This window comes from Sus scrofa, chromosome 5, assembly GCF_054392235.1.
Source record: "Sus scrofa isolate SSC_HxYL_T2T_F1_AM1 chromosome 5, Sscrofa_HxYL_maternal_Yorkshire_Landrace_v2.0, whole genome shotgun sequence".
Taxonomy (NCBI): Eukaryota; Metazoa; Chordata; class Mammalia; order Artiodactyla; family Suidae; genus Sus; species Sus scrofa.
Genome location: NC_139387.1, coordinates 99,518,899 through 99,535,968, shown reverse-complemented (window position 1 = coordinate 99,535,968; position 17,070 = coordinate 99,518,899). Strand labels below are relative to the sequence as shown.

General features: G+C 39.2%; 1 long non-coding RNA gene and 1 pseudogene; one reads left to right on the top strand and one right to left on the bottom strand.

The window, feature by feature from the left end:
* Positions 1 to 17,070, top strand: part of LOC146403585 (uncharacterized) — a 276,598-nt gene that overhangs the window by 217,008 nt on the left and 42,520 nt on the right.
* LOC110260599 (vexin-like) lies at positions 3,562 to 15,545 on the bottom strand (annotated as a pseudogene).

Below are 17,070 nucleotides of genomic sequence, written 5' to 3'. Positions count from 1 at the left end.
TTTTGCCTTGGCCATCGATAAGGGTTTCTAGAGATTTAGATTCATTTTTCTCTTCTTGGTATAGAGGGAAGCACCTTTACAAATGGAGATTTCCGTTATAAATGTAAATGTCTTTTATAAAATTTTAATTTGTACATAGATTTCAAGGCATTTTTCTATTTTTAATGTTCTTAAAAACAATTAGTATAAAAATCCTTCTTATGCTGAAGAGCTATATTTGGAGATGACAAATTTCTGCTCCCCTCACATTTAAGATATTTTTTGGGGCCATAGCAAAGGCTCAATGATGATTAGGATAAATAAAGTAGATTTCAAAATTGAATATTTTCTTAAAGATTAAAAGAAAACTCCAAAAATTATGAGCTTCATATTTTACTTTGTTAGAGGATAAAAAATTTGGTTCAAAAAAGCTTCCTTGGACAAAAGTCATAGTAGCAGTGATAAATCATAAACTTCATTTTTCTTAAATGTGCGAATCAATTCATTAATGGAAACACTTATTCCCATCTCCTTAATTTAGTGGAATACATTAGAGGAGAAATAGCTAATCTTTGTTACATAGCTTAATCAAAAAATTCACCAGAGAGTTGGGCACTAGGAATTCCATTGGCCCAAGAAGTCAGAGAAACACAGGGAAGAAACATGAGGAAAACTTGTCAGTACAGAAATAAAGAGGACAGGGAAAATGAATGAAAAAAGTAGGAGAAAATTTGCAGAGCTGTTGGTAGAGAAAGAAATATGCTACTGATTGGGTAATACTGTCAGCTGGGTAATACTGGGTATTACTGGTATTACTGGATAATACTGGGTATTACTGGTAACACTGGGTATTACTGACTGGGTAACACTATCAGCTGCCTACAGTGCTTTAGATATTTCTTTAAAAATATATAGGAACCTTCCCTCCATTATCACCTGATCATTTACATGATATTCCCTTTAAGAAAAAGGTACGATATTTCAAATGCTTTCTTCATTCCAACTCCAGATGGGCAAGTCTTTCTCAAAGGCATTGAAGTAAGCATAAATGGCTGGTAAAAGCTCTGTGTGTATCTCAAATTTTGAAGCTAAAAGTTGTTTTTCTTGAAAGAAGACAAGTCTCTGTGTTAGTTGCCCTTCTGTCAAATAAAAGGAAAGAGGTTGTAAGGACATGGTATACATAGAATTTCTCCCTCCTACCTTTGCATTTTTTTCAAATAAACCTTTGGTTCCATGGAAGTGTTGCTGAAGTTCAGCCTCTGTCCACCAGTGCCGAATAGAAATGCAGAGTTTGGGAAAAGGAGAAAAAATAGCTTTACTGCTTTGCCAGGCAAAGGAGGCCCCAGCATGCTAATGCCTTAAAGATTGTGCCCCCTTCCCCTTTGGGAGAGAATAGGAGGTGGTTTTACAGTTTGGGGAGTGGAAGATGGGCCCACAGATAAGGATCTGGGTAGATGAAAGCCTTCATTCTTCTTCAAAGCTAGTGTTTGAAGAGGGCTGCTACTGGTGGTCTTCCTTCTTTAGAAATGAAGAATGCTTCACCAGGTACTTACATCTTTAATTTGTTGGGGGTTTTCCTTCTGCAAAAGATATTGTTATGTATGTTACTTGAGGAGGAACCAGGACCCTGCCCCAAGGCTACACTATTGTTTCTTGACTGCTTCTCCCTTGTCTCTGACTCATTTCCCTCCCCTGATTAGCAAAAGTTTTAACCTGCCCTTTGTATCTCTGGGAGGTACTTGGAGGCTGAATGAGTCCTGTTTCCTGAAAACAGCAGATAGGGGACACAGAAAGGCTTTTGTGCCCCGTAGCCCCCCAGGGTCCTGCTTGGTTTCATTAGCTATGGATTTCTTTTTTTTTTTTTTTTTTTTTGATTTTGTCTTTTTGTCATTTAGGGCCACACCCATGGCATGTGGAGGTTCCCAGGCTAGGGGTCCAATCAGAGCTACAGCTGCCAGCCTACACCACAGCCACAGCAACACCAGATTCGAGCTGAGTCTGCGGCCTACACCACAGCTCATGGCAACGTGGATCCTTAACCCACTGAGGGAGGCCAGGGATCAAACCTGCAACCTCATGGTTCCTAGTCAGTTCCTGCTGTGCCACAAGGGGAACTCCTGGATTTCTTTATTGGTTCTATTTTCAACATGAAATGAGCATTCATACTTTCTCTTAAAACTTCTTTGTCTAAAGAGAAATATTCTTTTTGTTCAAAGTGTAAAAGAAAGAAATGCGTGTAAAGATATTTACAAGTGATTATTAATGCTTTGAGGTTTAAATACTCAAATCAATCCTTGATAAAATTTAAAATGTAGGCAGACTCCTAATAATACTTGTAAAAGTGAAAAAGCTTATTTATATTTAATTGCTATCAAAACCAAAGTTCATATAAAACATACTCCTATCTTTTATTTATTCAAGAAATATTGGAGCTCCCGTTGTGGTGCTGTGGTTAATGAATCCGACTAGGAACCATGAAGCTGCAGGTTCGATCCTTGGCCTTGCTCAGTGGATTAAGGATCCGGTGTTGCCGTGAGCTGTGCTGTAGGTCGCAGACGCGGCTGGGATCCCGCATTGCTGTGGCTCTGGTATAGGCCAGTGGCTGTAGCTCTGATTTGACCCCTAGCCTGGGAACCTCCATATGCTGCAGGAGCGGCCCTAAAAAAGGCAAAAAGACAAAATATATATATATATATATATGTGTATATATATACACACACATATATATATATATATTTAAAATAGCAGATCTCAATATGGTATCTTGATGAGAGAAAATCCTAAATATTGCTAAAAAAATAGAATTCAGCTGAATAAATTTAAAGATAAAATTGGCTTTATTCAACAATTCATAAATCAGGGTACATCATAAGAGAAGCTTAAACAACATTTAGGTTAAGTCTTGGATTAGTTACGTGGGCTTAGCATAAGTGATTCCATTTGGGGCCTGTTATTTCTTTTTAACAATATTCCCTCTTGATCACACTCTCAGCTGAACTGACAACTGTGATAAAAACTTAAGGCATTAGTACCACTCTCAGCTGCCACTGCAGTTCTTGCAGCTGTTGCAGGAAGGGGGACTCCTTCCAGGGCCCAAGAATGGGCTCTTGTCTAACACTTGAAAGTGAATTGTCTAAAGAGACACACACGTGCTGACAAAGCAAGAGACTTTATTGGGAAGTGGCACCTAGGCAGAGAACAGCAGGGTGAGGGAACCCAGGAGAACTGCTCTGTCATGTGGCTCTCACAGTCTCTGGTTTTATGGGAATGGAGTTAGTTTCTGGGTTGTCTCTGGACAATCATCTTGTTCGATCCATACTTGGTCTGGCCCAGGGTCCTTCTTGGTGGCATGTGCACCTCTCACCCAAGATGGATTCCAGCACCAAGGATCCTGGGAGGTTGTTTGTCTCCTACCTTCTATTGGCCCCTCCCAAATCCTCCTGGTTAGTCTTCAGGGCAGCACCATGTTCCTTGTCAGGGCCTACTGCTGAGAGACAACTCATGCATGTGGCTATTGTGCTAGGCCGGAGTGGGGAGTTCAGTCAATGGTCCCTAACAACTCCCCTCTGAAAGACTTCGTATTCAAGACACTTCTTGGGAATTGAGGCAGAGGTCTCTTTCTTCTGTAACTACTTCTTCCTGGGAGTGGGCACCATCCTGCCTATTAGAATAGAAGTCTCTATCTACCTGATCTAAATTGGGGTATTCTATGTCTGAAACCAGCTTCCACCCTAGTAATAACACTTCAGCCTGTAACTGTTGGACGTAGCTGGAGATAAATCATGTAAACAGGTGAAACAGACAGGGGCCAACGAGGAGGCCTTTCAAGATGATCACTGCAGGGCCCAGAAAAGGAAGGCAAAATTTGGGGTGAGGCTTTAGGGTGCATGACTTTCTTCTGATGGGTTGGTGGTGGGGTAACAGGGAGGTGCAGCAGGAATCTTGAGCTCAGCCTGAAGTTACCATCCTCCGCTTTGGTGGGGGCCCTGGTTCTGCAGAAGACCTGAAGGATACTCTTATGCATAATCCTTGAGGCCAAGGTGGGCAGTTTCAGTCAGTGGTCCCCTAACACAACTTTTGATGATCCCCTACGTGACATTCACAGGTCATGACATCTTTTTGCTGAATCTATGTGATAGTCACAGGTCACGATACCAAGTTCACAGTTGTTTTAGGTAGTCATTTTCTTTGATCCTTCTTTGACATCCCAGTCTTAAGGATATCATTTACTTCATAGTTAGCAGCTGGGAATGTGCATTCAAAGCTTTTGAGAGCACTCAAGACACCAGGGAGATTACTATGATTATTAGAAGTAGGATGATTCCAGATGTCTGGAGTGCCCTCAGAGCCATGGTCCTCCAGATCTCAAAATCGAATGTCAAAGAAAGATTCTATTGAGTGAGTCACCTTCTTAAACAAAACGGCTTGTTCAATGTTCTTGGGCGACTGAGTTTCAATTTCCTTGGAAGCGTTAATCCAGGTATAGCAGATCCTATTGGCCACAGCATTGCCACCTCTTTGCTCAGCTGAAAGATAATCAAGGGCTAGCCTATTATCAAGAACTACTTTGGCCAAAGAGTTTATTTCTTTAGCAGCAAATTCTGCAATATCTTCAAGAGTTAAGGAGAGAATACTGATCATAGCCTCATCTGTACTTCTTCCTAGCCAGGGTAGTAGGGTCCTGTTGAAAGCAGCAGATCCTGAATCTCGAACTCTTCCTGGTAGGTACTTTTTTAACTCACTGATGTAAATTCAGGGAAATTACTAACAAGGTATCTTAGTTTGTTTATGAACAATCAGGAGCACAATTAGAATATCTAAGAGAAATTGCCCAGTTATACACCAGCCATTTAGGCATTCATAGGCCCATGGAGAATGGGAACCTCCCCCGGCAAAGATAAATCCTGTTGGGACACAAACCACTCCCATTAAGTGGCAAGTTAATGGATTCTGGTATTATGGACAGATCCATTTGTCTGAAAGCCCCTTAGCAATGGCCTGGGAGATATAGTTGATGGCATAATCTTTCCAGGCCAATGCCAGAGTGAAGAAAAGAAAGAAGAGTCTCCTGTTAAGTATGAAGTCTCACTCTACCATCCTGGGAGCAAACAGCCTATATCTCTGTCAGCTACCATTCCTACTCATCAATTTGATTCAGAGATCTCCCACTTCTGCACAAGGTCAGATATCAGGTAAAGCCTTTTTCAGCTGTGAGCTTTGTAACCAAAATTCAAGACCCTGAAGTTTGCCTGCTGCCTTAGTAGTGAGGAAGATCTGATACAGTCCCTTCCAAGGAGCTCCAGAAGCAGTCTTTACTCTTAGAGATTCTAAGTCAGAAGAATAGGAGAACATTGGCAATGTTAGTTTGAAGAGTTGTAGCCAGATATTTAAGGGAACGAGAAGGACTTGATCTAACCCAGTTTACATATATATAACAAAACCTCAAAGACAATGAGCAGGATTAAAATCTAAAATAGACAAAAGTACGAACATAATTTTTTCTCTCCACAATTATTCCCATTTCTTTTTTCCAAGGATAATCAGAGTAAAACTAACCTGTTTACATTAGACTTGGCCTGATTATTTATCTAAGTGCACCAAGAATAATGATTGACCATATAAGCTCTTTTTTTTCAGACTACTTTGCTAGAATCTTGTGAGCAAGGGAGCAGGTCAGTCTTTTCCAAGGGGCTTTGTTAGTTCCATTAAGTCAATTTTAGTTCCTTAAAATTGTGTAGTCATTTCTGAGTCTATGCACATCTCTCAAATATGACAATTCAGTCAAAGTTGTGGTCATATAGCCCAATATTTCCATTTGGGTCCGATTACTGGAATAAATACTCATGGAACTTATGAAGATAGCAAATCATATCACCATAGAAAGAAATCTTAAAAGTTTCTGCATTCTGCAGTTCCCGTCGTGGCTCAGTGGTTAATGAATCCGACTAGGAACCATGAGGTTGCGGTTCGATCCCTGGCCTTGCTCAGTGGGTTAATCAGGCGTTGCCCTGAGCTGTGGTATAGGTCACAGACGCAGCTCGGATCCCACGTTACTGTGGCCCTGGAATAGGCCAGTGGCTACAGCTCCGATTGGACCCCTAGCCTGGGAACCTCCATTATGCCATGGGAGCAGCCCAAGAAATGTCAAAAATACAAAAAAAAAACAAAAAACAAAAACAACAACAAAAAAAGTTTCTGCATTCTGAAGGAACCAGGTAGGGAGAAAAAGTAGAAGTTTCATCTTGGTTTACAAATGTATGCTTTACCAAATTGCTGCATGTCAGAGATAGCTTAAGAGAAAAGGTTTCCTTAGATCTGGAAAAACAAAACATTAAGGGACCAGCAATGTTTCAGACAAAAAGTCTTAAAAATTATGATCGTTTTTCTCAATTAATTCAGTCCCCATGTAATTAATACTTGTTCTTGACTCCAGTTTTTCCATTATTTCTGGAAATTCTTACCCAGTTCAGTTTTATGATCTTAAATTTATCAGAAACGTGTATTTTCCAAAAATTATTTCCTTAAAGATAAAGTACTTCTGCAGGAACACTTTTGCAAAGTATCAGAGTAAAACATTAACTGTCTGTAAAAAGACTTTTAAAAATGTCCATTGTTAGGGATCTGATGAGAGTTCATTATAACGGAATTGACAGGGAAATTTTGTTATTTTCATGGCACATAGCCTTTTAAGATAATAACCGGAATTCTAACTGATGACATTATACCAGGACAAATCAGACTTTAGGAATTTCATGTAATTTCTGGAAAACTTATATACCTATACAAATACAACATAAAAGACTTATTATTATTATTTTACAATGTTTCCCATGTAATATAACACACCAAATGAACCTAATTAGTTTAACATCTCCTTTTTATAACACGAGAGAACAAATCTTTTGAAATTTTCCAGAGGTCCTCTGGAAAGCCCTGGTTAGTTCCATGTCAAAAAGACATGACCTAGAATTTGGTTGGGGGAGATTTGTCAAAATACCAAAAGTTTTAAAACATTTGGTCAAATAGGGTCATAGGTCACTATGCAACAATACATAATTATTCATTTAACCATGATAACAGTAACAATTACAGATTTCACAGGCAAATACAGAAAGTTAAGTGGTTTTTTTGTTTTTTGTTCTTTTGTTTGTTCTAGGGCCACACCTGTGGCACATGAAAGTCCCCAGGCTAGGGGTTGAATTGGAGCTGCAGCTGCCAGCCACAGCCACAGCAATACAGGATCCAAACCACATCTGCGACCTGCACCACAGCTCACGGCAACACTGGATACTCAACCCACGGAGCAAGGCCAGGGATGGAACCCAAATCCTCAGGGGTACTAGTTAGGTTCTTAACCTACTAAGCCACAATAGGAACTCCTTTTTTTTTTTTTTTTTTTTTTTCCTTATTAAGAGTAGACTCATCCATTATTTAATTTAACTTAGCAAAATTTTAAGGTTTCAGGTTACAAAAAAATGGGGGGAAACTAAATAGTTCACCTGAAAATTTTTTTAACTTATTTTTAAATTTATTTAACGTCCCTGTGCTTACCAATTAAGTTTAGATTAACTATGAAGGCTTCCTTAGACAACAGACAACGTTCGTCATCATCCTAAGGGATGTTTCTTGCTGACAATGTTTATAAGAGATAACTTGAATTCCTTTGATCAAAGAGATAACATGAATTCCGTTTGATCAGTAGACTCAGGTAAAATAAAAGCTTTATATCCGTACCTTTAACTCTAAAGACATGCCTGTTTTAATTAAAGCGAGAACTTTAAACTAGCTTTTAAAGAAAATATTTTCCCAGGTCCATGTAAATCAATGAAACTGGAACATACCCTCACACCATGCACAAATATCAGTTCAAAATGGATAAGACAAAACACCATCAAACTCCAGGAAGAGAACATGGGCAAAACATTCTCTGACATCAACTTTACAAATGTTTTCTCAGGTCAGTCTCCCAAGGCAACAGAAATAAAAGCAAAAATAAACCAATGTGACCTAATCAAACTGACAATTTTGCACAGCAAAGGAAACCGTAAAAAATAAAAACAAAAATCAGCTTACAGAATGGGAGAAAATAGTTTCAAATGATGCCATTGACAAGGGCTTAATCTCTAAAGTATACAAACAACTTCTACAACTCAACAGCAAAACAAAAAACAAAAAACTCAATGGAAAAATGGTTAAAAGACCAGAATAGACATTTCTCCAAAGAAGATATACAGATGGCCAACAAGCACATGAAAAAATGCTCAACATCCCTAATTATTAGAGAAATGCAAATCAAAACTACTATTAGGTACCACTTCACACCATTCAGAATGGCCATCATTAATGAGTCCACATGTAACAAATACTGGAGTGGGTGTGGAGAAAAGGGAACCCTCCTACAACACTGGTGGGAATGTAAATTGGCACAACCACTGTGGAAAACAGTATGGAGGTACCTTAGAAAACTAAATATAGAACTACCATATGACCCAGTAATCCCACTCTTGGGTATATAGCCAGACAAAACTTTCCTTGAAAAAGACATATGCACCCATATATGTTCACTGCAGCTCTATTCACAACAACCAAGATGTGGAAGCAACATAAATGTCCATTGACAGATTAGTGGATTAAGAAGATGTGGTGTATATATATATATATATATATATATATATATATATATATATATATACACACACACAATGGAATACTACTCATTCATAAAAGAGAACAAAATAATGCCATTTGCAACAACATGGATGGAACTAGACACTCTCATACTAAGTGAAGTAAGTCAGAAAGAGAAAGACAAATACCATATGATATGACTTATATCTGGAATCTAACATGTGGCACAAATGAACCTTTCCACAGACAAAGAGTTCATGGACATGGAGAACAGACTTGTGGTTGCCAAGGGGGTGGTGGAGGGAGTGGGATAGGCTAGGCATTAGGGGTTAATAGATGCAAACTATTGCCTTTGGAATGGATAAGTGATGAGATCCTGCTGTACAGCACTGGGAACTATATCTAGTCATTTATGATGGAGCATGATAATGTGAGAAAAAGAATGTACATATGTATGTGTGACGGGTTCAAATTGCTGTACAGTAGAAAGTTGACAGAACACTGTAAACCAGCTATAATGGAAAAAAATAAATATCATTTAAAAAAAGAAAAAAAAAGGAAAATATTTTCCCAGATCCTATAAAACTGAAATTCTTTTGGGGTTGTTTCTGTTATATTTTTGAGGATTTATAGAAGCACTTTTCTTTAAGCCAGTTAAATAGAGCTCTGGCGTTCCCATCGTGGCACAGCGGAAACAAATCTGACTAGGAACCATGAGGTTGCAGGTTCATTCCCTGGCCTCGTTCAGTGGGTTAAGGATCTGGTGTGGCCATGAGCTGTGGTGTAGGTCGCAGACGTGGCTTGGATCTGGTGTTGCTGTAGCTGCTGGAAGCAGCAGCTATGGCTCCAATTAGACCCCTAGGCTGGGAACCTCCATATGCTGCGAGTGTCACCCTAAAAAAAAAAGACAAAAAAAAATAAAAATAAAAAATAAATAGAGCTCTTTTACAAGTTAATTCTGTAAGTGTCATCCGGAGTAGACAAGTACCAAGTATCTACACACACACACACACACTGAAAACATATAAACAAATGTAAACAGAAGACTAATAGCTCCCATTTTACTAGTTATGAGAGAAGTTGTATCTAACTTACAGTTCTGGTTAAGGGACTGCTTAATGGCAGTCCTGCTTGAATGGCTAAAGCTAAGTTGCAAATAAACTTCTTCCTTTTGTTTTTCTTCTGATAAAAATTACCTACCTGAAGTTTGTACTTTAAATTTACTTCTCAAAGGCGCAGAGAAAAAAATGCAACTTGCTAGGCTGTTAATGTACATAGAGGAGGTTTGGGGATTGGCTAAAAAAAAGAATAAGTGAATTTTGAACTACCTCTAGAGCTGCATTTCTAGTTTTGTGAAGATTTGTAAGATAAGTACAGTTGCTTTTAATTCCTCAAAGAATTGGGTTGAAGCCTAAATGACATCATAGATTGATCCACCCATAAATTCTTTTACAAGGACCTTGTAAGCTTTTTTCTTTCCCTTTGTGTACATACATTTATTTTAACTTAGGGGAGAATGTCTAAAGCATTTCCTATCATGCTCCACATATTAGCTTCCAACTTCTGGCCAATTTCTGACCAAGAAGCTATTTAAATTTTTTTTTAATATGTTGTCAGTTTCAGCCAAGACAAATGGTAAATGTTTATGCAGAATTGAATAACTCTTTGGACTTAGGAGACATCTTCAAAAGAGAATGCAAAGGTATTTTTTCTCTCTTATCATATCCAGGAGAGCTGACTCTGGTAAGAATTCCCACCCTTAGCTGGCTTTTGCCGGTTTTCCCAGAATTCCGTCTATAGGTTCCCAGTGAGCTCTACTATCTACCAGAATTTGGCAAGGTTTTTTCATCAGTTTTAGTTCCTTAGCTGTTTAAGGCAAAAACATAGCCATTTACTGGAAAAGTCCCTCAGAGCCTCATCATCTCTGGGAGGGGTCCATATGGGAACCCCAATTGGAAATTAGATATGGGGGCATTCGAGTTGATATTGAAGACTTTGCATGGGGTCTTTGAGAACAGGCTCTTTTCCATTGTCCCCGTTGCTTACAACTGAGACCCTGATTTCTTGGCCAGTGTTGGTATGATGAACCTTTAAGAGGATATACTAGGGGAGGCTGACGTGTTGTTTTAGACACCTTTGATGTCTTTGATTTTTCATTAGTCTTTTGCAATCAGGCTTTTGATAAAGCTATTTTGGAATCTTGAAGCCTTTTGGAAGTTTCTGCATACCAATCAAAATAGGTATCTCCTCTTGTTTGTTTGTTTAATTTGGGAACCCTTTCTTCCAAGAACACTATTAAATCAACAATCTAGTCTGACTGCAACTTTCCCCATAATGGCTATTGTAACTCGATGTTGTCTTCTATAAAATTTTGCCATTTTTGATATCTACAGCTTCCAGAACCTTGATTCTTTTTAAAATTTTTTTTTAAATGATTTTTATTTTTCCATTATAATTGGTTTGCCGTGTTCTGTCAGTTTTCTACTGTACAGCAAAGTGACCCAGTCACACATACATATATATTCTTAAAATAAACAGATGTGCTGAAAGGTGGTGCACTTAACACTTCGGCTTTTAAGGATCCTATCTGTATAATTTATTTAGTTAGCTAAGTCTTTGGGCTTCTCAGAGCCTTACTCATATGTTAAAGGAATGTGCTGCTGGCTTGGAGAATAAGTGGTGTTTTATAGTATAACTCGCTGCATAGAAATTTTTCTTGAGGTTGGCAGTGTCAGTCTTACCTGTTCTGTGACCACCTTATCCTAACAGGAGAATTTTTGGGTTAGTGGGTTCTTTAACAGATTTCAAATGCTCAATCTAGAGTTCTTCTGTGGGACAGCAGGTTAAAGACCTGGGATTATCACCGCTGTCACACAGGTTCAATCCCTGGCCTGGGAACTTCCATATGCTGCGGGAACGGCCAAAAAAAAAAAAAAAAGAAAAGAAAAAGCTCAGTCTTCCAACCAATTTTTGTGGCTCTTTGGCTTTGAGGTCCCCATTTGCAATAGCCTTTACCTCATGCACGCATTAACATAAAAGCAGTAAGTAATGAACAAAGGACTGGGAAAAGGACTGAACCAGCAGACCCCAGCAAATAGGGACTGCAGACTGATTGCAAACAAAAAGGATTCCCAAGTGGTGTAGCAGATTAAGGATCTGGTGTTGCCAAAGGTGTGGTGCAGGTTCAGTCCCTGTTCCGGGACCTTCCAGATGCTGAGGGTGTGGCCAAAACCCTAAAACGAAAACCAAACGAATGCGGAACTGCTGGTGCCACTGGCAGCTCCCACTTTGGAATCTGGGGAAGGATTCCAAACAAATGGAGAATTGCAGATTGAATTGCCAATAGGTCCCAGTGTGAAATCTGGGGACAGAACCAAGGTCTAGGATTTAGATGTTACTGGAACTGGCCAGTAGTAGTTCCTGTTCGCACCTCCAGTGTAGAACTGTGGGGCTAAGGAAAGGGCTGAACCATCAGATGTCAACAAATAGGAACTATGGACTGGGGGCTCAGCATAATAAGAAAACTGCAAACTGCCACTAACAGTTTCCACTAAGGCCGTGGTGCAGAATTAAGGCAGAGATTTCCACTCAAGTGGGAATTTTGCAGTAAAAAGCCAGTTAGATCAGGAGCTCAACATAAAGAGAGCAGATCTCAGAAGAGAGAGGAACTTAGCCAGCCACCCTAGGAAATGACAAGAAAGATAGTAAACTTAATTTGTAGGGTACCGCCTGTATTTCTTGTCCCTGAGTGCAATCAGAAATTCACTTTGGATTCCCTCACACTCGGTGAATTTGTTAACAAACAAATTCAACTGAGAAAATGTTAAGATCAAATTGGCTTTATTCAGTGATTTATGAATCGAGTAGCAGCCCATTCAGTAAACAGAAAGGACCTTCAAAGAGCTGCACAAATAGAAGGTTTTATAGGCAGAAAGGGGACATGAAAAGGAAGAATGTATTGTTTCAGATAAAATCACCTTCCTTTGGGGGATGGAGGGAGCCTCTTAAGCAGATTACCTTGGTGCTGACCAGGTAATTCCAGATTGACAAATTACATTACTGGGAGGGGCTGAAACTGCAGTTAGGTTAGATATGAAGTCTCACTTGGGTAAAGTGGGCTTAGCACAAATGACTCCGTTTTGGATTGTAATTTTTCTTTTTTTTTTCAAATATGTATGTATGTATTTTTAATTACTCAATAAATTTATTACATTTATAGGTGTACAATGATCATCACAATCCAGTTTTATAGTATTTCCATCCCACACCCCCAGTGCATCCCCCTACCTGCCAAACTGTCTCCTTTGGAAACCATAACTTTTTCAAAGTCTATGAGTCAGTATCTGTTCTGCGAAGAACTTCATTGTGTCCTTTTTTTCAGATTCCTCATGTCAGTGATAGCATTTGATGTTGGTGTCTCATTGTCTGACTTCATGATATTTTCTAGGTCCATCCATGTTGCTAATAACACTATACAAATGCATTTAGTTTTACAGGACAGACACCTTGATTCGCTAAAGATACCTTGCTATTCTGCAGTCAAATGCTCCCACCCCTGAGCTATACCTCCAACCTGGCTGTTCTGAATGTAGGCATTTCAGCAAAGTTATAGTGCTTCATCACATAAAATATAGCACAATTTCTATTGTTACCCTCATTCTCATGGCAAAAACCTAGAAATGGTGAAACCTTTGAGAAGAAAGGAATTAAAATGGTAGCCTTATTCCTGTGATGCTGAGTTATTTATTTAGTACAGCTGTAATTGTCACATTTTCCCCTCAGTTGTTGATTACTGCAACTTGCCTGAGTAATAAGAATTTCTAAGCCGTGGGGAGAATTTCTTTGTTTATTTTCTTTTCGTTGTAAGTATTTGTGATTGTGAACAGTACTGGACTTGTTTCAGTAGCTGATTTCAACTAATACATGATGTACTCCTGAGAATTCCTGGTCATTAAAATAAATTGGCCTTCTACTTCATGAATTTGATCAGCTTGGGAATTTGTGTATTGAATTTATGTTAAATGAGTTGGAGAGACATATTTCCTAACTCTGTACAGGGTACCATCCAAGGCTGTTTTCCGAGGCTTTCTGAGGAAGAGAGAATCATGGAAACATAAAGTTAGAGTTGTCAAGTCTTTCCATGATGCTGGTGGCGCCAGCATCTCTACCCTGCATACTCTGGAGCATCTCTAACAATACCAGTGTAAAACCTTGGAGTGTCTGATATCCAAAAACCAGTATCTGATCTCTTTTTCTTTTGTTGTTCTTTGTGTCTTTCACAATTTACATACGTATCCAATTTCCAGGGCGGGGAATTCTCTTTCTCGGATTTCTTCATTTCAAGAAATATAGTAAAACATGATTATAAATATTAATCCAACTTTTTAATTGAACACACACTTTATTGTATTCCTATCATGTGCTAGCACAGTTTTTCATACTTGGGATACCTCGGTGAATAATAACAATAAAAAGAAATCATATCTCTCATAAAGATCACATTCTAGTAGAGGGACACAGATAATAAAAATAAGTAAATAAAATGTAAGTTTAATATGTCCAAACTTTTTTTTATTGTATTTCCCTAGGAAAAAAATTATAAATATACTCCCATATATATCGACTATTTAAGAATTATTTCCAAATTGGCACATCATAAATCAAATATACTTTAATAAAAAAACCAAATTATTTCCATGTACTACTCTACTAATAGATACTCAAATTTTACATTGGAAAAAAGATCAATGTTAGCTGAAGATATAACTTTTTCCATTTATTTAATGGATTATTTTTCACGCTATTTCTTGTTTATGCATCTTGCATTAGAGATCAATTTATTGACTACTGAAGATAAAACACATATTTGTTTATTAAATAATAAAACAATTAGAAAAATTTACATGCCAATTCTTTTTTTTTTTTTTTCCCAACATCAAACGCTTCCATTTATAACCAGAAATTAGAACAACTCATAAGGAAGACTGAGGAATTGACTGCTTCCTTCCTTGGAGGTCTTAAAATGGGCTGTGAAGGTTTGATTTTGCTGCAGTTTTGCTTCAATACAGGGTTATATAAACTTTGTGACCTCCCAAGTCACTTTCAGACCAATGGCTTTATGGATTCTAAGCAGGAACAGTTTTCTTTTGCCTTGGAGAGAAGTTCCTTTCCATGTCCTAAGCCAGGGCAATGGGTTCGTACTGACATGCATGGAGCAGCCACTAGCAGAGGTGAAGGTGGCTCAGTTACGATCCAGAAACTTCTCCTTGCATGAACTCAGGGCCCCTGGGGAGGCTCACCTTACGCGGCCTCATAGGGGCTATTGGTAGCTCCCGCCTCTTAAGACTTCCTGCGCCTGCTCCGCATCTTCCGGAGGATGCTGGGGATGCCGCCGGGAGGACTTCCTGTCAGGGGTACAGAGGCTTCTGCTACCTCAGGGAGGGTTGGGTACTCTTCGGTCATCTTCTTGAGATGTCTGGACCTCGACCAGCTTCAGTTTCCTCATGTGCAAAATGGGGATAATTTCAGCCAACTCACTGGCCCTCGGCTCAGAACCTCTCCATTCTTCAAGCCCTGGGCTGCCGCCTCCAGGACGGTGGGGGCTTTCACTCAGATCCGGCCACTGGGGTCATCAAAGCTTTTATATACACTCAACTCCCACACAGACTTGCTGACTTGGGTTCAGAAATACTCCCAGGCCGGGTGGGGGTCCCTGCTGCCATGCATTCTGGAACCGTCCAGGCCTAAGGGCCTCGCCGGCGCGGTGCTCACTGCTGGTCGGCAGCAGCTCCAGGGGGTGCGGCGTGTAGATCACCACGTTCTTGGTTAAAAGATGTTGAGAGTTTTGACTCTTCTTCTGGCTGACAGGACACCTTGGAAGGAGTCATGATAGTGAAAACGTCTGTATTTTCATCACTGCAGCTGTAAATGTGGTGCATCCTTTCAGCCTTCTCTCCGCAAAGGGGCTGGGGAATCAGAGGCCTCTCTCTGAACCCCTAGTCGCGAGGTTTCCTAATGCAAACTGGCTCAGGGATCACTGTGCTGGTCCACAAAAGACAGGCTGGTGCTGTGAGCTCCACCAGCCAATTCTTTGCATGCTATTCATGATACTTATTTGGCTTAGGAACAATAGCAAACAGAAGTACTAGAGAAGTTAGCAGTTCAGAGCATCTTAAGTGATGGGCTGTCAGTTTCTGAAACCAATATAATTTTTAAAAACAAATTGCTAAAGTTGTACAACCCAAGTTTCACAGTTCTCACGTTAATGTAAATAGATCCATACTCTGAGTTTCATTTTTGCTTCATTAATGGAAAATAAACCTGGCTCTACTTCTCATGAATATCTTCCCTGAGAACTAGATGGAATGTGGCTCAGTTTGACTATGTCAGAATAACCTATGTTTAAATTACTGTAATGAGATTTTTTTTTGCTGATGCATTTATCACCATTTGTGAAAGTGGCAGTTTTAAGTATTAAAATGTCACTGTAGTGACATGACCATATTAATCTCAAATTTGTTAGCTGTGCAACAAAAGTCCATGTGAATGTTAGAGGCTGTTTTATCAGGCGCTTAACCCAATATCTTGCACTAAATATTTGAAAATGTGAAGAATGAATAAAGGAAGATGGATGTTCATTCTCATAAATTACATTTAATTGTCAGAGAGAATTATGTTGGTTCTATCTCAAAATGTATCTAGAATGAGATTTCTCCTCACTATCACCATCACCCAGGTCCAGACCACCAAAAACCTCTTTCCAAAACTGGAAACAAACAAACAAACAAACAAAAAACCAAGACTCCTTCTGTTCTGGTCTCTCCGAATCAGCCTTTGCCCTAATCTCAAGAGGGCAAATGATCCTTTAGAAACAGAGCAGATCACATCATTGTTGCTCAGAGTCCTCCAGTGTTTCCTTCTGTCTCACTTAGAGTACAGGCCAGTGTCCTTGAACTAAGGTAGAAGGGTGTGTGGTCCACGTTGTCTTTGTCCTCATCACTTATTATTCCCCTCCCTTTTCCCTCATCTTAACTCATGCGATTTCTGCCCTGATGGCCCTCTTGCTAAGCCTGAATGTGTCACGCATATACTTATTTCAGTTTTCACAGTTTCAGAGTTTTGCTTGTTTGTCTGTTTTCCTGCCTAGAATGCTTGTGCTTTAGATATCCACAGGACCCACCATCTCCCTTCCTCCTTGTCTCCCCTCAGATGCCTTCTCTACCACTTTGAATAAAGTAGCACTTTCTCCCAGAACAATCCCTAACCTCTACCCCTTTATCCTTCTTTATAACACTCAGCAAGACATGACTTATTTTATATGTGTGTGTACATGTATATATAGTTATTATCCTTTATTTTTTGTTTCTCTATATTAACCTATAATGCTCCAAAGTTTATAGAATATGACTCAGACAAATGGTAAAAAGAAAACATGCCCAAAATGTTATCCTGTTTCTTTACAAA